We start from the raw sequence: 25,644 nt of genomic DNA, 5'->3' as shown, positions 1-25,644 counted from the left end.
TGTGTAGAGACAGTGTCTTGCTATGGTGCAGGCCGGTCTCAAACTCCTGTTCTCAACCTATCCTCCCACCTCGGCCTCCTTGCCCACTTTCTTCTCCGTTTCTTCTGTACCAGAGGAAGAGCTGTTATCAAATTTAAGGCCAGTTTCTTCATCTGGAACCTCCCGCCCATCCCTTCCTACTTTCTCGGGCTCCCTCCTTTTTCAAAAACTTTCCAGTCTGCTGGCTCAGCCCTATCAGGCTATAACCAAGTTCTAGTCCCTCCAGTCTGAAGAATAAAATACCGTCTTCGACCTCACATCCTCCCCTATCTACTCCCTTGCCCCTTCTCCCCTTCAGAGTTAAATTTCTTGAACAAGCTGTCTGTTGCCTTCCCCACTGTCTTGAGAACTTGACCTTTACTTACTCCTTCATCCGTTCAGCCTGGCCTCTGTCTTCATAGGCCACCCAAACTACCCACGCAGAGGTTACTGGTGGTCTCTGTAATGAGAAATCCACAGGCTAATAACTGTTATGGAAACATAAAAAAGCCTTCATTATGGGAAATTTCAAACATCCATATAGGTGGAAGGAACAGTGCAGTGAACTCCCACGTGCTTCATGCGCGGCGTCAGTAGTCACAACTCACGGCCAATCTTGTTGCCACCATCCCCACCTGCTCCCTCTCACCTCACCCTGGATAAGTTTAATGAAAACACCAGACAGCGTATCATTTATCCCTAAATATTTCAGTATGTGTTGCAAAAACATAAGAATTCTCCAAGGCCCATTTTCAAGTCTTTATTTTGACCAACCCTCTCTGACACTGTGGTTTATTTCTTTCTTGAAACACTCATGTCCCTAAACTTCGATGACACTATTTTTGGTGCTCATCTTGGTTGATCTCCAGCCTCTAGTTGACTTTTTTTTTTTTAATTTTTTTGAGACGGAGTCTCGCTCCGTCGTCCAGGCTGAAGTGGAGTGGTGTGATCTCAGCTTACTGCAACCTCTGCCTCCTGGGTTCAAGTGATTCTCCTGCCTCAGTCTCCCAAGTAGCTGGGATTACAGACGTCCACCATCATGCCTGGCTAATTTTTGTATTTTTAGTAGAGATGGGGTTTCACCATTTTGGGCAGGCTGGTCTCAAACTCCTGACCTCAGGTGATCCACCAGCCTTGGCCTCCCAAAGGGCTGGGATTACAGGCGTGAGTCACCATGCCCAGCCCTTAGTTGAGCTTTTCTTTGTCAGCTTTTCCTCCTTGGGGCTTTGCCAGGGCCCTGATCTTCCTTCTTACACTGCCCACCCTTCCCAGAACTGTAGCCACCATCCACAGGCGCGTGGCTTCCGGTGTCAGCCTGTGGCCTCATCCCCTTTTCTGAACGCCAGACACTGCTGCCCAGCTCCCTGCCCGGCGACTGTCCCTGCATCTCTCACAGGCACTTCAACTTGACATCTTTCAGACTCAGCTCATCTGCTGTCTCTTCCACCCAGCCTCCCTCTCTGCTGTGTTCCTCCTACTCTGGCCTTCATTTCCATTCGCCAAAATTCATGAGATTTTAATGTAGTTTACACCAATCACATACGTTTAAATGTGGGATAAAATTTAATTTTTTTTTATTTTGGAAAATTTCAAAAATGCCCCCAATAAAGGAAATAACATAGTGAGTACTCAAACATTCTTGAGCCAGCCTCAACACCCAACGTTTGGCTCACCTTATTTCTTCTGTTTCCCTCCGCTCTTTTTACTAGAATATTTTAAAGCAAATAATATTCATCGTATGACTTTGCCATAAATGCTTTAGTAGCTATCTCTGAGACATACGGGCATTAAAAACAACAACTTAAGGCTGGCACCATTGCTCCTGCCTATAATCCCAAATCTGCACTTTGCGAGGCTGAGGAGGGAGGATGTCCTGAGTTTGAGACTGGCCTGGACAACATAGAGAGAGCCTGTCTCTACAAAAGTATATTTTAAAAAGAGAGAGAGAGGCCAGGTGTGGTGGCTCACACCTGTAATCCTAGCACTTTGGGAGGCCGAGGTGGGTAGATCATGAGGTCAGGAGTTTGAGACCAACCTGACCAACATGGTGAAACCCAATCTCTACTAAAAATACAAAAATTAGCCAGGCGTGGAGAATCGCTTGAACCCGGGAGGCAGAGGTTGCAGTGAGCGGAGATCGTGCCATTGCACTCCAGCCTGGGCAACAAGAGCAAGGCACTCTCAAAAAAAAAAAAAAAAAAAAAAAAAAAAAAAGAGGGAGAGAGAGAAATAACTTCAATGGTATTATTATTATATAATAAAATTACCAATAGTATCAGCTAAAACCCACTTCATGTTCACATTTCCCTGTATGTGGAACATTTATAATTGTTTCATTCAAATCAGAACCCAGATAAGTGCCACAAATTGTCTTTGGTTGCAGCCTCTTTTAAGCCTACTTTATTTTATTTTATTTTAATTTGAGATGGAGTCTCTGTTGCCCAGGCTGGAGTGCAGGGGCACGATCTCCGCTCACTACAACCTCCACCTCCTGGGTTCAAGTGATCCTCCTTCCTCAGCCTCCTGAGTAGCTGGGACTACAGGTACCTGCCACCACGCCTGTCTAATTTTTGTATTTTTAGTAGAGATGGGGTTTCACCATGTTGGCCAGGCTGGTCTCCAACTCCTGACCTCAGGTGATCCACCAGCCTCAGCCTCCCAAAATGCTGGGATTACAGGTGCGAGCCACTGCACCCAGCCTTTTAAGCCTATTTTAATCACTCCCCTTACCTGCCATTCCCCAATGTCATTTATTTATTTAATTTTTTGAGACAAAGTCTTGCTCTGTCATCCAGGCTGGAGTGCAGTGGTGTGATCTGGGCTCACTGCAACCTCCACCTCCCGGGTTCAAGTGATTCTCCTGCCTCAGCCTCCTGAGTAGCTGGAATTACAGGTGCCCACCATGCCCGGCTAATTTTTGTATTTTTGGTAGAAACGGGGTTTCACCATGTTGGCCAGGCTGGTCTCGAACTCCTGACCTCAGGTGATTCACCCACCTTGGCCCCCCACAGTGCTGGGATTACGGGCGTGAGCCACCGTGCCCGGCCAGGAAAGTTCTTTTTCAGTTTCAGTAAGTGGATGTCTTTTCTCCAGCCTGGGCAACAGAGTGAGACTGTCTCAAAAAAAAAAAAAAAAAAAAACTTTCCTTTATGAACTCTTTGGTTACTTTGAAATACAGACTCCTGGGCGTGTGGCTCATGCCTGTAATCCCAGTGCTTTGGGAGGCTGAGGTGCGAGAATCACTTGAAACCGGGAACTTGAGACCAGCCTGGGCAACATAGTGAGACCCCATCTCTCTAAAAAGAGGAAAGAAACAAAGAAAAAGAGAGAAGGAAGGAAGGAAAGGAGGGAGGGAGGGAGGAAGGAAGGAAGGAAGGATGGAAGGCAGGCAGGCAGGCAGGCAAGGGAGAGAAAGAAAAAGAAAGAAAGAGAAAAGAAAGAAAGAGAGAGAAAGAAAGAAGGAAGAGAAAGAAAAGAAAGCAAGCTACAGACTGTAGAGAGTGTATGGGAAGACACAGGATAAATGCTTGACTCATTCCTTTCATTTGCCAATTTTCAGCACAATGTGTTTGTCCCTCTGCAACCTCCAAAGACAACAATGAGGGATTTTTCGTGGGGGTGGAGAGGACTTGATATAATGATGTATCATTACATTTTATATAAATTTAATATAAGTTTTTATGTATATTTTATATAAATTTTATAATTTTGTTGTTTTCAATCCATTATAGTGATTATTCTTTCTGATGCTGAAATTGTTCCATTTTTTACTTCATCTAATTGGTTCCTGTATCTCTGATAAGATTCAAAAGGGCTTTGATAGTTTCCTTCCTTCCTTTTTTTTTCTTTCTATTTATTTAAATTTCAAAGACTTGTTTCCCAGTCAGTGGCTCCTTGCGGACCCAAGTTGTCTTACTTTCTGACACAAAGGATATCCCTGGAACATCTTGTACATTTTCTTTTCTTTCTTTCTTTTTTTTTTTTTTTTTTTTTGAGATGGAGTCTCGCCCTGTCACCCAGGCTGGAGTGTCATCTTGGCTCACTGCAACCTCCGCCTCCCGGGTTCAAGCGATTCTCCTGCCTCAGTCTCCCAAGTAGCTGGGATTACAGGCACGCGCCACCACGCCTCACTAAGTTTTTGTATCTTTAGAAGAGACGGGGTTTCACCATGTCGGCCAGGTTGGTCTCGAACTCCTGACTTCATGATCTGCCCACCCCAGCCTCCCAAAGTGCTGGGATTACAAGCGTGAGCCAGTGCACCCAGCCTCTCCTGGTGGATATAGTATTTGGAACCCAAGAACCGGGCCCCAGGAGAGCTCACTGCTACTGAGAACCATTTCGTCTAGGCTCTTCCAGTGGGCAGAGGTAGAAAAAAATTTCAAAACTCATGAATTCATATTAATATTCAAATTAGGACATTTACAATCTAGGCACTAAGAATAGTCATTGCTAGTCGGTGTCATTGCTTTTTTTTTTTTCTTGAGATGGAGTCTCACTCTGTCATCCAGGCTGGAGTGCTGCAGCACAACCTTGGCTCACTGCAACCACCTGGCCTCCCAGGTTCAAGCGATTCTCCTGCCTCAGCCTCCCGAGTAGCTGGGATTACAGGTGCCCTCCACCACTCCCAACTAATTTTTGTAGTTTTTGGTAGAGATGGAGTTTCACCATGTTGGCCAGGCTGGTCTTGAACTCTTGACCTCAAGTGATCTGCCCGCCGCAGCCTCCCAAAGTGCTGGGATTACAGGTGTGAGCCACTGCGTCCGGCCAGGTGTCATTGCTTCTTGTCCTTTGTCAGTAGAGTTACTGTCATTAAATGAAACATATATTAATGGGTTGCAGGGGTTTTGCTTTCATGTTCTTTTCCATTCTGCCATGTTATTTGTCAGTAATAACCCTACAACATGTATACTATTTAAGTCTAGAACTTAATGGGACAACCTTGGTGAATCTCAGAAATAGAAGGTTGAACGAAAAGAAGGCAGACAGAAAAATGTGTACACTGTAGGTTACCATTTATCCAAAGTTAAAAAACAGGCCGGGCGAGGTGGCTCACACCTGTAGTCCCAGCACTTTGGGAGGTTGCGGCAGGCAGATCCCTTGAGGTCAGGAGTTGGAGACCAGACTGGCCAACATGGTGAAACCCCAACTCTACTAAAAACACAAAAATTAGCCAGGCATGGTGGTGGATGCCTGTAATCTCAGCTACTCGGGAGGCTGAGGCAGGAGAATCGCTTGAACTTGGGAGGCAGAGGTTGCAGTGAGCCAAGATTGCGCCATTGCGCTCCAGCCTGGGCGACAGAATGAGACTCTGTCTCAAGAAAAAACAAAAAACAACAAACAAACAAACAAAAACCCTCAAAAAACAAAACCAAAAAATCCGTAGTTCAAAAACAAAAATCTATGCCCTAGAAGTTGGAAGGCGGGTCAGTGAGTGGGAGGGCAGCAGTGCTGGGCGCTGGCAATGTTCTTGTGGGTGTTGATCACAGATGCGTACTCACACTGTAAAAGGTCGTTTAGCTGGTCACTTATGATTTGGGCACTTTTCTGTGTGTATACTTTATTAAAGATTTACTCTAGGAAGATTGAACCTGTGTTGCATCCCAGTCCCTAGTCTAAGCATAGTCTCTTCATAATTTTGTTTTGTTTTGTTTTGGAGATGGAGTCTCGCCCTGTCACCCAGGCTGGAGTGTAGTGGCATGATCTTGTCTCACTGCAACCTCCGCCTCCCGGGTTCAAGCAATTCTCCTGCCTCAGCCTCCCGAGTAACTGGGATTACAGGCATGCGCCAACCACGCCCAGCTAATTTTTATATTTTTAGTAGAGACAGGGTTTCGCTGTGTTGACCAGATTGGTCTTGAACTCCTGACCTCAAGTGATCTGCCCACCTTGGCCTCCTGAAGTGCTGGGATTACAGGCATGAGCCACCATGTCCGGCCTCATAATCTATTTTTTTGGGGTCATCTTTTCACTTTTTTTTGATTCAAAGAGTTATACATGCCACATGTATATATATATTTTTTTCTTGAGACAGAGTCTCATTCTGTCGCCCAGGCTGGAGCGCAATGGCGCAATCTTGGCTCACTGCAACCTCTGCCTTCCAGGTTCAAGCGATTCTCCTGCCTCAGCCTCCCGAGTAGCTGAGATTACAGGCGTCCACCACCATGCCTGGCTAATTTTTGTGTTTTTAGTAGAGTTGGGGTTTCACCATGTTGGCCAGTTACATGCCACATAACAATGTTTCTGTCAAGGATGGACCAAATATACAAGATTATATTATGGTAAGATTATAATCTTAGAATCCCATAAGATTATAATACTGTATTTTTACTGTACCTTCTCTATGTTCAGATATATTTAGATACACAGATACTTCCCATTGTGTTATGACTGCTTGCAGTATTCGGTATAGTAACATGCTGTATAGGTTTGTAACCTAGGAGCAATTGGCTGTACCATAGAGTCTAGGTGTGTTCAGATATATTTAGATACACAGATACTTCCCATTGTGTTATGACTGCCTGCAGTATTCGGTATAGTAACATGCTGTATAGGTTTGTAACCTAGGAGCAATTGGCTGTACCATATAGTCTAGGTGTGTGGTAGGAGGCTGTATCATCTAGGCGTGTGTAGGTACACTCTGTGATGTTCACACAATTACGAAATCGCAGCATGATGCATTTTTTCAGAATGTGTCTCCATTCGTAAGTGACACATGACTGTACACTTCGGGAGGCCAAGGCAGGAGGATTGCTTGAGCGCAAGAGTTGGAGGCCAGCCTGGGCAACATGGCAGAACCCCATCTTTTAAAAACAATAGAAAAATTAGCTGAGCGTGGTGGCATGCACCTGTAGTCTCAGCTGCTCAGGAGGCCGATGTGGGAAGATCACCGGAGCCCAGGGAGATTGAGGGTGCAGTGAGCCGTGACCACACCACTGCACTCCAACCTGGGCAATGAGTGAGACTCTGTCTTAAAGAAAAAAATAAAAAGAATTAAATCATGATTTCTATCTTCTAGGAGCTTAGAATCAATGTTTGCCATAATCTTCATCATTGGGAAGTGATCACTACATTCTCTCATCCATCCATTCATCTATTAGCATTTATTAAGAATCTACTACATCTCTGAGACTTTCTTCACAGCTATACAGCAGTCTCTCCTACAGTGCCCCTTAGCATGTTGAAAGGAACTGCGTTTCTAAAACCTGGCATAAAGGTGAGAGCTACATTGTACTTACCATTTATAAGCCAGGAATGACACTAAGTTTATTTATATATATATATATATATATGTGTGTGTGTGTGTGTATATATATATATATATATTTTTTGAGACGGAGTTTCGCTCTTGTTGCCCAGGCTGCAGTGCAATAGTGCAATGGGATTACAGGCATGCACCACCATGCCCGGCTAATTTTGTATTTTTATTTTATTTTAGGGATTTCACCATGGTTGGGCTGGTCTCGAACTCCCGACCTCCGGTGATCTGCCTGCCTCAGCCTCCCAAAGTACTGGGATTACAGGCATGAACCACCATACCCCGCCTAAGTTTTAAATATCTTTTCTCATTTAACTCTCACAACCACCTTATGAGGTCAATATTATTATCCTTATCATCCATATTTAATGGAAGAGAGAACAGAAGCTTAGGGAGGTTAAATAGTTTGGCCACAGTCACATGAGAGTGGCTGAACTAGGAGGCTGCCTCGGTTCTGTAGAGGCCAGGGCCCCTTTACTTACCTGCTGCATAAGCGCTGGGAGAGGACGTGGTGGCGAAGGCATCCTAGACGCAGGAGTGGGCCTCTGGGACCTGAGGCTGGCAGGGGCAAGAAGCAGCCTGGAGTTTCAGGACCCTATGGGGGTACTTAACAGACCCAGAAAGAAATGTGTTCCCAAAGCTCTGGTGGGTGTCCCTGAATGAGAAAGGCTGGGTTTTGGCTCTGGAGATGAGGCATGGGGTCCGTAGAGAGAACCAGGGCTTAGCAAAAAGCCATGGTGTCCATTGAGTGAGGATTCTTTCACTGCAGCTCTCCAATGTGGTCCTGGCGGTCCCTCCTGTCCTCTTTTCTTTCTTCACAGTCAAGCAGCAGTCCACCTCGGGGCCACCAAGACGCCATCACCGCAGCAGGAAGGATCTGTGATTCCAGGGCACCGCTAATGAACTCATACGTGAAATCTCACAAAATAGTCATATATATACACAAACATATACATACACACATACACACACACATATACACACACATACATACACATACAGACACACACATACACACATATACACACACATATATACACACATAAACACATACATACATACACACACATATACACACATACACACACATATACACACATACACACATATATACACACATACACACATACACACATACACACATATATACACATACACATATACACACATACATACACACATATACACACACACATACACATATACACACATACTGTGTGTATCACAGCACCACACTTTTGGGCCGGCTGGAAAGGCATCAAAGTGAAATAAGAGCAATCAGAGCTAAAGGTTAGGATTTACTGCTGTATTATTTATTGCAGCCTTGTGGGAAAAACAAAACCTCGGCCGGGCGCGGTGGCTCAAGCCTGTAATCCCAGCACTTTGGGAGGCCCAGACGGGCGGATCACGAGGTCAGGAGATCGAGACCATCCTGGCTAACACGGTGAAACCCCGTCTCTACTAAAAAAAATACAAAAAACTAGCCGGGCGCGGTGGCGGCGCCTGTAGTCCCAGCTACTCGGGAGGCTGAGGCGGGAGAATGGCGGGAACCCGGGAGGCGGAGCTTGCAGTGAGCGGAGATCCGGCCACTGCACTCCAGCCTGGGCGACAGAGCGAGACTCCGTCTTAAAAAAAAAAAAAAAAAAAAACCTCAAAGCTTCTTATTTCTCAGCCTGTGAACAATTCATAAACTTTTTGTTTCCTCAGCAATACAAAGCCTCTGAGGTCTGTGATTTACGAACAGGAAGAAGCTGTATCACCTGTTCTTCCCCTGTGAGAAAGATGATGACAGGACAGCTGCTTTCTCAGCGGAGGGGCAGGGCTCGTACCACTAAGATTCTGCGACCGGCAGCCCTTTCCACACCGCAGGGAGGAAAGCCGGCTCTTAGATGGCTAGTGGTGACTGGCCTCGCCGCCGCTCGCAAGCCGGGGCCCTGCAGGGCCATCTCTCACTCCGTGTTGGCCCTCGAAGCCTGGCCCGTCGCGGTGTGGTTCTCGGTCCATCCACAGCAAAGTGACACCTTTCAGGGAGGCTCCAAATAGCTCTCACGCGTTTCTCTTCCTCCACCAGTGGGCTGTGGTCTCATTAGAAGACCACCACGGGCCGGGCGCGGCGGCTCACGCCTGTCATCCCAGCACTCTGGGAGGCCGAGGCGGGTGGATCACGAGGTCAGGAGATCGAGACCATCCTGGCTAACACGGTGAAACCCCGTCTCTACTAAAAATGCAAAAAACTAGCCGGGCGCAGTGGCGGCGCCTGTAGTCCCAGCTACTCGGGAGGCTGAGGCTGGAGAATGGCGGGAACCCGGGAGGCGGAGCTTGCAGTGAACTGAGATCGCGCCACTGCACTCCAGCCTGGGTGACAGAGCCAGACTCCGTCTCAAAACAAACAAACAAAAAAAAAGAAGACGACCACCACGAAAACTTTTCACCTTCCATTCTCCACACACTAAGTCTTCAGGGTTTTGGGCTGAGCGCGGTGGCTCACGCCTGTAATCCTGGCACTTTAGGAGGCCAAGGCAGGTGGATCACTTGAAGTCAGGGGTTCGGGACCAGCCTGACCAACATGGTGAAACCCCCGTCTCTACTAAAAATACAAAAATTAGACATGCGTGGTGGCGGGCGCCTGTAATCCCAGCTACTCTGGAGGCTGAGGCAGGAGAATCGCTTGAACCCGGGAGGCAGAGGCTGCAGTGAGCCAAGATTGTGCCATTGCATACCAGCCTGGGCGACAGAGGGAGACTTCCTCTAAAAAAAAAAGTTTAGAGGTTCCTTTTTTACCATGGTTTATGAGGTTTTGTTCTAATAACTCAAGTAAATTGAACCTTATCTTAAAAGAGGATAAAGCTACAGTATTTTCAGTGTGTACCCTGTATGTGCATGTTACATGTTGGATTTGACTTTCCAAACACGACTCACCAGCATTGGCACTGAGGTATGTAGCTCATGCTCAAAGGGCAATGCGTAATCTTGCTTAATCCCGAGACTCGGGTGGCATTACTGGAGCATTTAGCATCCCCCCTACATCAGTGCCAGCGCCGCAGACGCTGCGGGCAACAAATTGTGCACCCTAGTGGCCCACACGAGTATTTCTCATTACAGTATTAATTGTAAAGTGTAAACACCAAGTTACAAAAACCCCCCACGTTTTTATGTTGCTGGGGGAAGATTCCACAAATTTCTGCCATCTACTTTCTTTTTACTCTTTTAAGGCTTTTTTCTTGGGAAAATAAAACATAAATACAGAAAATCATACAAAAATGATTGTATAGCGTAATGAAGGCAAACACCCTTGTAACTACCATCCAGGTCAAGGAATAGAATTTTGCAAGCCACTGAGAGGACCATCCATGGGCCCCACCCCTGTCATGTCCCAACCACCACCACCGCCAAGAAACCACGAAGACAATTACTTGGTTGTATTTATTTATAGTGAACACCTGGGACTCTATGGGTGTCCACTTAAAAAAATCGTGGCTGGGTGTGGTGGCTCATGCCTGTAATCTCAACACTTTGGGAGGCTGAGGCAGTGGTTGGAGACCAGCCTGGGCACCATAACAAGACCCCATCGCTATTTTTTGAAAATTAGTTATGATTTTAAGTCTCTGAAGCTATAAGTTTCCCCTCTCTTTCTTATCCTGACAATTTATCTGTTGAAAAACCTGAATCCTTTGACCTGTGAAATTTCCCACAATCTGGATGTTACTGATGAAGTATTCTCGGTGGAGTTCAACGTGTTCTGGACTTCCTACGATGTAGCAGCTGGATCCCAAGGTATGATGAAACTTAGGTTCAGACTCTATGGCAAGACTAAGTCACGATTGGATCTTAAATCAGAAAGCACAAAACATTGGTAAACTCTCTTGCTATGTTAATAGTCACTGATGCCCAATGCCTAAAGCCATTAATCCACTGGCAATTACAGAATTGTAATACTCTAATTCTACCACTTTTTTTTTCATTTGTTAGTTGCAATACTTTTTTTTTTTTTTTTGAGATGGAGTCTTGCTCTGTTGCTAGGCTGGAGTGCAGTGGCATAATCTCGGCTCACTGCAACCTCCGACTCCCAGGTTCAATCAATTCTCCCGCCTCAGCCTCCCGGGGAGCTGGGACTACAGGTGCATGCCACCAAACCTGGCTAATTTTTGTATTTTTAGTAGAAACGGGGTTTCACCATGTTGGGTAGGATGGTCTTGATCTCCTGACCTCATGATCCACCCACCTCGGCCTCCCAAAGTGCTGGGATTACAGGTGTGAGCCACCGCGCTCGCCTGTCTATTAGTTGCATTACTTTCATAAAGAGATGGCTCCTCTCATCTGCCATTAGGTTACCCAGTGGTACAATCCATGTAGGAAAGTTGGGAAAAGTACTGGATTCTTTTCTCTCGTAAGTTTTCTAAGATAAGGAATGAGTCCCCCACCCTCCTCTCCCCAAAAAAGAATTGGTTCCCTAACATCCTCCAAATGTGATGATTAAAAAATTTTGAAGAATTTTTAATATAATTAAGAACTTATGGATTTAAATATGTTTGATCATTTTCAGTCCCTTGGAATTACTGAAGCGTAAATTGTCTCATCTTTAGTGGGTGGATGCCTTTTCCCATTGGCTCCTGAATCCGTTTTACATGGCCCTAGTGGTCTTCGTAGTTTTGTTCCTATCTGACAGGACTAGATGATATGACAAAGGTCAAAATGTATATTTTCTGCCCCAAACCGGGAATCAGTCATTTCTTCATGAAGCATTTGTTTCTTTTAGTGGGAAATGGTATTTGAAGACAATAATCTGGGCATAAGGATGCTGATTGCTACTGTGCTGGTCGTTGCTTTGTTTCTGGGCCTTTTCAGTGAAGATTTTGCATATATACACACATGAAGAGAATAGAAAATACCTCATGCATTCGCACTGATACTTTACATTCAGATTCAGAACAATAGGGAATTTTACTTAACCTCTACTATCTTGAGAATCCTGTATACACGTTCTTCCACGTTGAAAATATGATTCTCAAAACCAGAATCTAGAATGGAATCAGAATACCTCATCCTTGCTCATTTGATTTGTCTACATTACTCATAACAGTGTCGGAGCTGCAGTACTAATATTACCATCACTAATATAATAACTAAAAATGTTTCTTAAAAAGCTTTTTTTTTCTGTGTGCTTTGCCCACACAACATTTTTAAATGTGTGTGCTTGTTTTTTTGTTTTCGTTTGAGACAGAGTCTCGCTGTGTCACCCAGGCTTGAGTGCAGTGGTACCATCTCAGCTCAGTGCAACCTCTGTCTCCTGGGTTCAAGTGATCCTCCCACCTCAGCCTCCCGAGTAGCTGGGATTACAGGCACACACCACCACACCGGTTAATTTTTGTATTTTTGGTAGATACGTGGTTTCACTATGTTGGTCAGGCTGATCTCCAACTCCTGACTTCAAGGTGATCCACCCGCCTCGGCCTCCCAGAGTGCTGGGATTACAGGCGTGAGCCACCACACCCAGCCTTTAAATGTATTTGTAAATGTTCTTGTCCCATTTTTTAAAATGGCAGTACTCAGCTGGGTGCAGTGGCTCACACCTGTAATCCCAGGACTTTGGGAGGCCGAGGTGGGTGGACTGCTTGAGTGCAGGAACTCGAGACCAGCTGGATAACATAATGGGATCTCATCTCAAAAAAAAAAAAAAAAAAATAGCCAGGCATGGTGGCATGCACTTGTAGTCCCAGCTACTCGGGAGGCTGAGGTGGGAGGATTGTTTGAGCCTGGAAGGTTGAGGCTACAGTGAACTGTGATTGCGCCACTGCACTCCAGCCTTGGTGACAAAGTGAGACCTTGTCTCAAAAAAATTAAATAAAAAGTGAAAAAATGGCACTACTATACACTATCAGAGCATGTGGTCATTACAAAGTACACTCACTCCCTTTTAACTCCTAGTCTTAATTCCACAAGTAACTACACACTTAATAGTTACCACTAGTTTCTATTTTGATGTCTGAATAGAGCAAAAGTTCTATTTGGGTCAGGTTCATTTTCTTGTAAAAAGAGGAGGGAAAAACAAGGCCAGTTGTGCCCATGTTGAGACGGTTTACACATAGTAGATAACGATGGCATTTTACGACGCCTACTTAATACATTTCCTGAGCTCTTTTGCACATGTATGTTGGAGAATTTCACATTTACGACCCACCGTCCCTTCTTTGTGATTGCTGTTACTGGTGGTCAGGACAGTAGGGAAAAAGGTCTACTTTCCCCCTTCTGTTACGCTAGACCAGTTTCTCAACCTCAGCGCTTTTGGCATGTGGGACCGGATAATTCTTTGTGCTGGGGGTGCTGTCTGTGCCTTGTAGGATGTGTAGCACGTCCCTGGACTCTGCCCACTAGATACCAGTAGCACTCTTCCCCCTAGTCGTGACAACCAAAAATGTCTCCAGACATTTCTAAATGTCCCCTGGAGACAAAATTGCCCCTGGTTGTGAACCCTGCCCCCGGTTGCTGTTTTGACCCTCATAGATTGGACACATTGCAGTTTTAAGCAGTTATCCTTGAGTAAAAGGGACTATTACAAGGTTCAAAATCCAGACTAATGCTGTCTCATCTGCAAGCAATATTAACATTCCTTGATAGGAAATTTGTAGCAGAGAACTAACAATTATCTTTTTTTTTTTTTTTTTTTTTTTTTGAGACGGAGTCTTGCTCTGTCATCCAGGCTGGAGTGCAGTGGCATGATCTCGGCTCACTGCAACCTCCGCCTCCCGGGTTCAAATAATTCTCCTGCCTCAGCCTCCGAGTAGCTGGGATTACAGGCTCACACCACCACGCCTGGCTGATTTTTGTATTTTTAGTAGAGACAGGGTTTCATCATGTTGGCCAGACTGGTCTCAAACTCTTGACCTCAACTGATCCAGCTGCCTTGGCCTCCCAAAGTGCTGGTATTACAGGCATGAGCCACTGTGTCCTGCCAATAATGATCTTTATTATAATAATAGCTAATGGTGTAATAATTAACATAGTATACCATATTCGCACAATTCTCAAAACACTTTTCACTTATACTATTTATTGAACTAAGTGAGGATTCTTAAATCTTCCCATTCTAAAAATGAGAAAGCCAAAGCCCAAAGCAGTTAAGTGTCTCGCACGAGGTCAGAATAACAGTAAGCAGCAGAGTGAACGCCAGGTTCTTGATCAGGCTCTCATCTTCATTAACTGTGTCTTGGGTCATTGTCCTTAATGCGCAAGTATAGACACACACACATGCATGTTCATGCAGACAACCTTTTTCTTGTTGTTAACTTTTTAGAATGGCTCTTACAATTTCCATGTAATTACATTTTATTCCAACAGTAAACCAGGAATCCACCATTAAGGGAGATTCACGATGTTATTGCATATCCTACCACCAGGTGTCGCCATCGTATACTCACACGTGTTTCTTCCATTGGTGAATTCCTAATTTACTAAATGCTCCAAGGAGTGATCAGCTAATTTATTTATTTTTGGAGACACGCCCATGCTGGCGTGCAGTGAGTATTCACAGGTGTGACCACAGCGCACTACAGCCTTGAACTCCTGGGCTCAAGTGATCCTCCTGCCTCGGCCATCCTGGTAGCTGGGTCTCCCGGTGTGCACCACTGTGGCCAACCAGCTGGTTTTAAGTAAGTGTGTCCTGCAGCTGGAAACAGTCCAAAGAAAAGAATGATCAAAAGGTGAAGAGGACCAGGTGCAGTGATTCATGCCTATAATCCCCGCACTTTGGGAGGCCAAGGCAGGTGGGTCACATGAGGCCAGGAGTTCAAGAGCAGCTTGTCCAACATGGTGAAACCTCATGTCTACAGTCTACGAGCAGTGTCTAGGAAAGTACAGGCTCACGCCTGTAATCCCAGAACTTTGGGAGGCTGAGGCGGGCAGATCACGAGGTTAAGAGATCGAGACTATGCTGGCCAACATGGTGAAACCCCGTCTCTACTAAAAATACAAAAATCAGCTGAGCGTGGTGGCACACGCCTGTAGTCCCAGCTACTTGGGAGGCTGAGGAAGGAGAATCACTTGAACACGGGAGGGGGAGGTTGCAGTGAGCTGAGATGGTGCCACTGCACTCCAGCCTGGTGACAGAGCAAGACTCTGTCTCAAAACAAAACAAAACAAGCAGTGTCTAACCCTTTAAATGTGATGACTTTTTTGCTTCTCTATGGTGGTGGATATCAGGAGAATTATAATTATGCATGGACCTTTCCGTTTTTTGGAGACAGAGTCTCACTGTGTCGCCCAGTCTGGAGTGGAGTGGTGTGATCTCGGTTCACTGTAGTCTCCACCTCCCGGGTTCCAGCAATCTTCCCACCTCAGCCTCCTGAGTAGCTGGGACTACAGGCGTGCACCACCATGCCCAGCTAATTTTCTTATTTATTTTTTAGTAAAGATGGGGTTTCACCATGTTGGCCAGGCTGTTCTCAAACTCCTGACCTCAGGTGATCCACCTGCCTGGGCCTCCCAAAATGCTGGGATTATGCATGAGCCACTGTGCCCAGCAGTGTTAGTGTATTTTATGTGTGGCCCAAGACAATTCTTCTTCTTCCAATGTGGCCCAGGGAAGCCGAAAGGCTGGACGCCTGTGGAAGGCATCTTAGCATCAAGGCCAAATGACTTTTCAGACAGTAAGGGCTGTGCTGCAGGCTCTGAGATGGAGTTTGATGGGCAGGATGTTTATTAAGGAGTGCCCTTGTGATCAGCACCTATAGAAGAGAGAAGGCAGAAACAGGAGAGGGCAGAGGGAGAAGCTAAGCTGTGATGTTGGCCAATGACAGCGTCGGCCAACCGCCGAGGAGCTCTGCCACAAATATGGCCCTTCAGAGTCTTCTTGAGTTGGGCTGGGATGGCTAGACCTTTATACTCCTGCATTTATGGGCAGTGGCTGTAGGCCACCCTAGGCGAGGTGTGAATATTTGAAAGTGAATATTGAGGGCCGGGTGCAGTGGCTTGTGGGGATCACGTAGCACACGTCTGTAATCCCAGCGCTTTGAGATGCCAAGGTGAGAGGATCGCTTGAGGCCGGGAGTTCGAGACCAGCCTGGGGAACATAGCAAGACACTGTCTTTACAAAAAAATTTACAAATTAGCCAGGTGTGACGGCAGGTGCCTGTAGTCCCAGCTACTTCGGAGGCTGAGGCAGAGGAATCCCTTAAGCTAAGGAAGCTGAGGTTGCAGTGAGCTATGATGGCTTCATTGCACTCCAGTCTGGGCAACAGAGTGAGACCCTGTCTCAAAAAAAGAAAAGAAAAGGAAGTGAATATTGAAATATTAATACTAAATCAAAATGGCATGCTTTGAGTATTACTGACTTTTATTTTTGTTTTTTATTTTTTTTGAGACGGAGTGCAGTGGTGCGATCTCAGCTCACTGCAACCTCTGCCTCCCAGGTTCAAGCAATTCTCCTGTCTCAGCCTCCTGAGAAGCTGGGATTACAGGGTTGTGCCATTACACCCAGCTAACATTTGTGTTTTTAGTAGAGATGGGGTTTCACCAAGTTGGTCAGGCTGGTCTTTAACTCCTGACCTCAGGTGATCCACCTGCCTCGGCCTCCCAAAGTGCTGGGATTACAGGCGTGAGCCACCGTGCCCAGCCAACATTTTTATGCTAGTAAGAGAGAAGAGCGACCACAGAACCACTGATCAGCCACAGTTCATGGAGGCCATAAACATAAATGACATGGAAGTAGGCTCTTTAGCCTTCCAAAGGTCAAGACTAAACCAAACCCAGTTAGCAGACTGGGGCCAAATGCTGAAACCAAAGTCCGATTTCCATGCATATCTAACCATTTGACCGGAAATCCCACCTCTAGGAATTGGTTCTAACTGGTGGACGTATGTGACCGTGTCCAACATCCATCCTTCCCTCGGGGAATTTTCACCTCGGGCTGGCAGAACCCAGAGTTCCATGGTTCTCAAGCAGCTGGGATGATAAATCCTCCTTTGAAGGGTGGTTGGGTGGGGGCATCGCAGTGTCGCCCATTGGATACAAGAAGTTGTCATCTTCGCGGGGAGGAAGCTATGTGGGTGGGTTGGAGTGACAGCAACCAAGGGTGGTGGGCCCAGAGGGCCGGGGAAAAGAAGGGACACCACAGGGGAAGGGGTTGGGTGTGGAGGGATGGGAGGCAGGCGAGGCCAGGGTGTGTGAGAGGACGCTACAGAAGAGCAACAGTCGGCCGGGCGCGGTGGCTCAAGCCTGTAATCCCAGCACTTTGGGAGGCCGAGACGGGTGGATCACGAGGTCAGGAGATCGAGACCATCCTGGCTAACGCGGTGAAACCCCATCTCTACTAAAAAATACAAAAAAAAACTAGCCGGGCGAGGTGGCGGGCGCCTGTAGTCCCAGCTACTCAGGAGGCTGAGGTAGGAGAATGGCGTAAACCCGGGAGGTGGAGCTTGCAGTGAGCTGAGATCCGGCCACTGCACCCCAGCCTGGGTGACAGAGCAAGACTCCGTCTCAAAAAAAAAAAAAAAAAAAAAAAAAAAAAAAAAAAAGAAGAGCAACAGTCATATTCTCATTCTGGCTCCCTCCTGTCTTGCTCATTCATGTGGAGGGCGGGGGGTGAACTGAGCTGGGAAGGAGGGAAGAAGGGGAAATTGTCACACAGTTTGTCTCCAGGGCCATCATGTGCTCGATGGCTCCGGCTGTTGCTACCCCTCGATGAAATCTGACTTTGTAACGGGCTGGTCACCAGAAACCAGACCTCCAGGTGGCTCCCTGGCTTCTCCCTCGCTTCGCCAGGTCCCTTCTCTTGCTGCTCAACACCAGGAGTAAATGCTGCGGTGATTTGCTGCGTCTTCCCCACTTGAGTTGATTGTATTGAATCGGTCATGTCTTAGAGCTCGTACTGATCTCAGAAGTAGCCATGGTTTCTGCTGTGTTATTTTAGGTTGTACATAGTCATATATACCCCTCTTGGGGTTCAAAGATAAATGTACACGTTGGAGAAGGTGAAAATGAACTGTAAACATTTATTGCTGTTTTGAAAAGCAACTTGTTTGTTTTAAAATTCGTTGTAAAGATAACATAGGCTGGGCGCAGTGGCTCATGCCTGTAATCCCGGCACTTGGGGAGGCTGAGGTGGAGGTGGGGGATCACCTGAGATCAGGAGTTTGAGACCAGCCTGGCCAACATGGTGAAACCCCATCTCTACTTAAAAAAAAAAAAAACAACAAAAATTAGCTGGGCGTGGTGGCAGGCACCTGTAATCCCAGCTACCCGGGAGGCTGAGGCAGGATAATCCCTTGAACCTGGGAGGCAGAGGTTGCAGTGAGCTGAGATCGCACCACTGCACTGCAGCCTGGATGACAGAGTGAGACCCCATCTCAAAACCAACCAAACAAACAAAAACCATTTATATCTGTCTATCTAAATTATATTTAAAATTATTACCAGACAGAAAAGTATGAAGAATAAAATGAGGCCAGACATGGTGGGATTACAGGCATTTTGTAATGCCTGTAATCCCAGCATTTTGGGAGGCTGAGGCAGGAGGACCGTTTGAGGCTGGGAGTTGAACGTGGGCAACAAAGTGAGACCCTGTCTCTACAAAAAAATTTTAAAATGGGCTGGGTGCAGTGGCTCATGCCTGTAATCCCAGCACTTTGGGAGACGGAGGTGGGTGGATCACCTGAGGTCAGGAGTTTGAGACCAGCCTGACCAACAAGGTGAAACCCCGTCTGTACTAAAAATACAAAATTAGCCCGGCATGGTGGTATGCACCTGTAATCCTAGCTACTTGGGAGGCTGAGGCAGGAGAAGTGCTTGAACCCGGGAGGCGGAGGTTGCGGTGAGCCAAGATTGCACCATTGCACTCCAGCCTGGGCAACAGAGTGAGACTCCATCTCAAAAAAATAAAAAATAAAATAAAAATTTAAAACATGAGCCAGGCATGGTGTGCACCTGTCATCCCAGCTACTTGGGAGGCTGAGGTGGGAGGATGGCCTGAGCCCGGGAGTTGAGGCTGCAGTGAGCCATGTTTGCACTGCTGCACTCCAGCCTGGGCAACAGAGTGAGACTCCATCTCAAAAAAATAAAAAATAAAATAAAAATTTAAAACATGAGCCGGGCATGGTGTGCACCTGTCATCCCAGCTACTTGGGAGGCTGAGGTGGGAGGATGGCCTGAGCCCGGGAGTTGAGGCTGCAGTGAGCCATGTTTGCACTGCTGCACTCCAGCCTGGGTGATACAGTGAAACCCTGTCTCAAAAAAAAAAAAAAAAAAAGAATAAAATGAAAATCATCAAAAATATTCCACTTTTATATATGTGTTCATATCCATACATTTAAGTTAGAATCATAATGTATTTGTTTTAGTTTGTACCTTGTTTTTTTACTTCACAGTCTATCAGAAGCATTCCCATGTCATTGAATATTTTTAAAACATAGTTGCAAATATTATGTAATATTCCATCGGTGGATACACTATTATTTACCCGTCCCTTTATGAGATACTTAGTCCACATAGGTAACATTCTTGGCATAGCTGGAAGTGAAACTCCTTATGCACTTGGCATTGGGATTCTATCCATGAATGAAGTACACTGGAACACAGAACCTTGTCTCCAGCCACGGCTGTGAGCCTGGGAGAGAGGAGAGGAAGGGAGAATACGCCCTTGACCTTGTGTGTAGGGTTCAGCCTCTCTCCAGTAGTCTGAGCAAGGACCAGCCGGGTGTGAGAGGTTGGGGAGGGCTTCGCTGAGTGGGGAGGACATTTTGAATGTTGCTCAATCTTTTAAGATTTAAAATGTTTGCACTGGCCACATTTCTGCACCTGAGGCAAATCCCCAGTGTCCCTCCCTCGGCGGTGGCTCTGTGAAGAGCACACAGTACAAAAATGACGACTACAGAAAGCCAGATCGCAGAACCTGGCATGATCCTGCTGTCAGCCGGGTTCTCTGCTAGGTCTTATGGCTCAGAGGAAGTGGCACTGGACAGTGAGAAACAGGACACCTGGCTTTTAGTCTCAGCTCTGCCTCCAATTAGCCGTGTGATGGGAGATGAGTCACTTCACTTCCCTGGGCTTTTCTACTTCTTCCTTCTAAAAAAGATGCACTTCAAGTCAGGCATGGTGGCTCACGCCTGCAATCCCAGCACTTTGGGAGGCTGAGGTGGGTGGATCACCTGAGGTTGGGAGTTCAAGACCAGCCTGCCCAACATGGTGAAACACCGTCTCCAGTAAAAAAATAAATGAATGAATAAATAAAAAATTAGTCAGGCATGGTGGCGGGTGCCTGTAATCCCGGCTAGTCAGGAGGCTGAGGCAGGAGAATCGCTTGAATCCCGGAGGCAAAGGTTGCAGTGAGCCGAGATTGCGCCACTGCACACAACAGCCTGGGTGACAGAGCGAGACTCCATTTCAAAAAAAAAAAAAGAAGATGCGCTTCAAGTACTGCACAGAAATGGCTTCAGCATAATCCTTGTTCATGACGTAATACTTTAGTCACTGACCCACGCAAAACTCCTTTTCATTCATTCATTACTTCATTTATGCTTTAACATCTATGGATACATCACTCAACACAAAACCAGGTCCCTGTTTGCTTACTACTGCCTAGCAATCCTTCCCCTCTTCCCTCTCCCGGCTCCCCGCTTCCTACCACCTTAGGAGAAAGCACACCCATCATTCCCTTACTTTCCTTTCTATAGAGTTTTGTCACATATACATGTATTCCTAGAAGGTACTTTTGTTGTTGTTGTTCTGGTTGTTTCTAATTTTATAAAAAGGGCAGCCTGTGTGAACAGTCTTTATTATTATTATTAACATTATTATTTTGAGACTGAGTCTCGCTCTGTCACCCAGGTTGGAGTGCAGTGGTATGATCTCAGCTCACTGCAACCTTTGCCTCCTGAATTCAAGCAATTCTCATGCCTCAGCCTCCCAGCTAGCTGAGACTACATGCGGGTGCCACCATGCCCAGATAATTTTTGTATTTTTAGTAGAGACGGGGGTTTGCCATGTTGGCCCGGCTGGTCTTGAACTCCTGACTTCAAGTGATCAGCCTGCCTCAGCCTCCCAAAGTGCTGAGATTACAGGCATCAGCCGCCGTGACTGGCCCTGTGTGGATAATCTTTTAGTGCCTATTTTTTTTTTACTCAAAATTAGAGATTTATCTATATTTGCAGAAGATTCAAGATGGTCACTAATGGCCCAGCTGAGCCCTGCCTGAATTCCTGACCCACAGATTAGAAAATATAAGAAAATGACTGTTTTAAGCAATTACATTTTAATCTAGTTAAATGTTGGGGTGGTTTGTTACACAGCAATAAATAACTGGAAAATATGACCTCATGACGTTGGTATATACTGTTCCATTCTGTGACTACAGCAGAAGGTTTTTTTTTTTGAGACGGAGTCTGGCTCTGTGGCCCAGGCTGGAGTGCAGTGGCCGGATCTCAGCTCACTGCAAGCTCCGCCTCCCGGGTTCCCGCCATTCTCCTGCCTCAGCCTCCCGAGTAGCTGGGACTACAGGAGCCCACAACCGCGCCCGGCTAATTTTTTGTATTTTTTAGTAGAGACGGGGTTTCACGGTGTTAGCCAGGATGGTCTCCATCTCCTGACCTCGTGATCCGCCCGTCTCGGCCTCCCAAAGTGCTGGGATTACAGGCTTGAGCCACCGCGCCCGGCCAGCAGAAGATATTTATCCATTCTGCTGTCAATGAGCTTTTTTGGGGGGTTGTTTCCATGATGTTGCTATTATAAATATGTTTTATATTAAAACATTGTATTAATTAATATAATTAAAATAATATTTTATTATAAATATGTTTTGGTACATATCTTGGGTGTACAAATGCAAGAGCTCCCTTGGGTATATACCTAAAAGTGCAGTGCTGGATTGCAGGATATTGCTTAGCTGGTCGGGCACAGAGGCTCACGCCTGTAATCCCAGCACTTTAGGAGGCTGAGGCGGGCTGATCACCTGAGGTCAGGAGATCGGGACCAGCCTGTCCAACATGGCGAAACTCCGTCTCCACTAAAAATACAAAAATTAGCCAGGTGCGGTGGCGGTCGCCTGAAATCCCAACTACTGGGGAGGCTGAGGCAGGAGAATCGCTTGAACCCGGGAGGCGGAGCTTGCAGTGGGCCAAGATTGTGCCACTGCCCTCCAGCCTGGACAAAAGAGCAAGACTCTGTCTCAAAACAAAAAACAAAAAACAACCTGCTTAGCTTTACAAGATAATCTGAAAGTGCTTCCCGGAATGGCTCCGCGGGGTCCCTCTAGCGGTGTATTACTGAGCCTGCCGATCCACATCCTCTCTAGCACTTAGCGCTGTCGGGCATGATTTTTGTCCTTTGGATGCAGTTACCATGTGATCACATTGTGGTCTTGATTTGCATTTCCCTGACTGCTAATGAGATTGAATATTTCTCTGTATGTTTATCAGTCGCATGTGTTTTCTCTTCTCTGAAATGCCTACTCATGTCTTTTGCCTATTTTTTTAAAAACTGAGTTATTTGTCCTTCTTATTGTTGTTTTGTTGCTGTTTTTTATTTTTTGGAGTTTGTTTGTTTGTTTGTTTGTTTGTTTGTTGTGGGGAAAAGAAAGAGATCAGCCTGTTACTGTGTCTATATAGAAAGAAGTAGACATAAGAGACTCCATTTTGTTCTGTGTTTGAGATGCTGTTAGTCTGTGACCCTACCCCCAACCTTGTCCTTGCAAGAGACATGTGCTGTGGTAACTCAAGGTTTAATGGATTTTGGGCGTGCAGGGTGTGACTTTGTTCCTAGATAAGCTAGGTATTGTCTAAGGTTTCTCCCCATGTGATAGACTGAAACTATGCTGCCTAAAGGTTTATGGAGATGTTTGCATATGCATCTCAAGGCACAGCTTTGTCCTTTGAACTTATTCATGTCACAGAGGTTTTTGTTCATATGTCTTACTGCCGATTTCCTCTTTTTTCTTTGTTTATATTGTCCTGCCACTCCCCTGTCTTTAAGATGGTAAAGATAATTATCAATAAATACTAAGGGAACTCAGAGACCGGGGCCGGTGTGGGTCCTCTGTAAGCTGAGCGCCGGTCCCCTGGGCCCCGCTTTTCTTTCTCTATACTTTGTCTCTGTGTCTTATTTCTTTTCTCAAGTCTCTCGTTCCACCTAACGAGAAACACCCACAGGTGTGGAGGGGCAGGCCACCCCTTCAGTTTGTGAGATGGAGTTTTTGCTTTTGCTACTCAGGCTGGAGTACAATGATGCAATCTCGGCTCACTGCAACCTCTGCCTCCCGGGTTCAAGTCATTCCCCTGCCTCAGCTCCCAAGTAGCTGGGATTACAGGCACACGCCACCACACCCGGCTAACTTTTTGTATTTAGTAGAGATGGGGTTTCACCATGTTGGTCAGGCTGGTCTTGAACTTCTGACCTCAGGTGATCCACCCACCTCGGCCTCCCAAAGTGCTGGGATTACAGGTGTGAGCCACTGTGCCCAGCCCACATATTCTTAATACTAATCCATATTACTATTTGTTGCAAATACCTTCTCCCAATTAGTAACATGTCTTTTCACCTTCTTTAATATATCTTTGGTGACTAGATACTATTAATTTTAATATTGTCATATCTATTAATCTTTTTTTAATAGTTGTATTATTTACACTTTGAGAAATCCTTCCCTGGCCAGGCGTGGTGGCTCATGTTTATAATCCCAGCACTTTGGGAAACTGAGGTAGGAGATCACTGGAGCCCAGGAGTTCAAGACCAGTCTGGGCAACATGGTGAGACCCTGTCTCTATAAAAAATAATCATTAAAAAAAAAAAAAAGCATCAATAAATTGAGGAGAAATGACATCTTTATGATATGAAATTTTCTAGCTCATGAGCATGGTATCCCTCTTCATTTACTCGGGATTTTTTAAAACCTTGGAAACTTTTTAAATCTTTCCCATACGGCCCTCTGATTTTACATCTGTCCATGAAATGTTTGAGTCATTTTCAATTATAAATATTGCCTGGTTTGGCTGGATGCGGTGGCTCATACCTGTAATCCTAGCACTGTGTGGGGCCAAGGTGGGTGGATCACTTGAGCTCAGGAGTTCAAGACTAGCCTGAGCAACATGGCAAAACCCCGTCTCTACAAAAAATACAAAAAATTAGCCAGGCGTGGTGGCGTGCACCTGTAGTCCCAGCTACTGGGGAGGCTGAAGTGGGAGGATCACTTGAGCCTGGCGGGAGGTCAGGCTGCAGTGAGCTGAGATTGTGCCTCTGCACTCCAGCCTGGGCAACAGGGTGAGACCCGTCTCAAATAAATAAATAAAAATAAAATTGATTTTAAAATATTGCCTGGTTCTACATCTCCTATCACCTAAACTGCATGTTAAATCATTCTGTTGCTACGGTTTGTATGGATCCTGTCACCTCCTTGTGAGACCTATTGTAGAATCATGTTTGGCCTGTTCTATTGTTAGCCATCTTGTGTTCATGTTCATTTCTGGAGAATTATGATACCACCAACATAACTTTAGCACTGTTTCAACCCCAGGCCTGGTCAGGTGTGGTGGCTCATGCCTGTAATCCCAGCACTTTGGGAGGCTGAGGTGGGTGAATTTCCTGAGGTCAGGAGTTTGAGACCAGCCTGGCCGATATAGTGAAACCCTGTCTCTACCAAAAATACAAAAATTAGCCAGGTGTGGTGGTGCATCCCTGTAGTTCAAGCTACTTGGGAGGCTGAGGCAGGAGAATTACTTGAACCCAGGAGGCAGAGGTTCCAGTGAGCCGAGATCATGCCACTGCACTCCAGCCTGGGTGACAGACCGAGACTCTGTCTCAAAAAACAAACAAACAAAAAAACAATCCCAGGCCTTAGCGACTACTAAGACAAGCTTAAAGGGATCCTGAGCTGGTTCAGTAGCCTTTGGCAGCATTTTAATAGTCACTCTGGTGGCCTCAGGTTGACAGAGCATTTTTCAAGTGAGTTTCCTTTCTTTTATTTACTTACTTATTTTTATGTTTGATTTTGGTAAATACACATAACACACATAACAAAAGTTACCATCTTGGCTGGGCATGGTGGGTGGCTTACACTTGTAATCTCAGCACTTTGGAAGCTCAAGGTGGGTGGATCATTTGAGGCCGGGAGCTGAAGACCATCCTGGCCAGCATGGCAAAACCCCGTCTCTACTAAAAGTACAAAAATGAGCTGGGCGTGGTGGCGCATGCCTGCAATCCCAGCTACTCCAGAGGCTGAGGTACAAGAATCACTTGAACCTGGTAGGTGGAGGTTGCAGTGAGCCGAGATTGTGCCACTGCACTCCAGCCTGGGCGACAGAGTAAGACTATCTCAAAAAAAAAAAAAAAAAAAAAGAAAGAAATTACCGTCTTAACCATTTTCAAGTGTTGAGTTCAATAGTATTGAGTATATA

The 25,644-nt window shown here is 46.0% G+C and overlaps 2 protein-coding genes across 2 annotated transcripts in view; both read right to left on the bottom strand.

The window, feature by feature from the left end:
- The window catches only part of EFCAB2 (EF-hand calcium binding domain 2), a 483,350-nt gene that overhangs the window by 295,354 nt on the left and 162,352 nt on the right, over positions 1-25,644 (bottom strand). The gene's annotated exons all lie outside the window — the stretch shown is intronic.
- The window catches only part of LOC126951220 (cytochrome c oxidase assembly protein COX20, mitochondrial), a 213,754-nt gene that overhangs the window by 35,509 nt on the left and 152,601 nt on the right, over positions 1-25,644 (bottom strand). The window lies entirely within an intron of this gene.

Source organism: Macaca thibetana, chromosome 1 (genome assembly GCF_024542745.1).
Source record: "Macaca thibetana thibetana isolate TM-01 chromosome 1, ASM2454274v1, whole genome shotgun sequence".
NCBI lineage: Eukaryota > Metazoa > Chordata > Mammalia > Primates > Cercopithecidae > Macaca > Macaca thibetana.
Note: the sequence above shows the minus strand (reverse complement) of the source record. Positions and strands in the feature narration are given on the sequence as shown.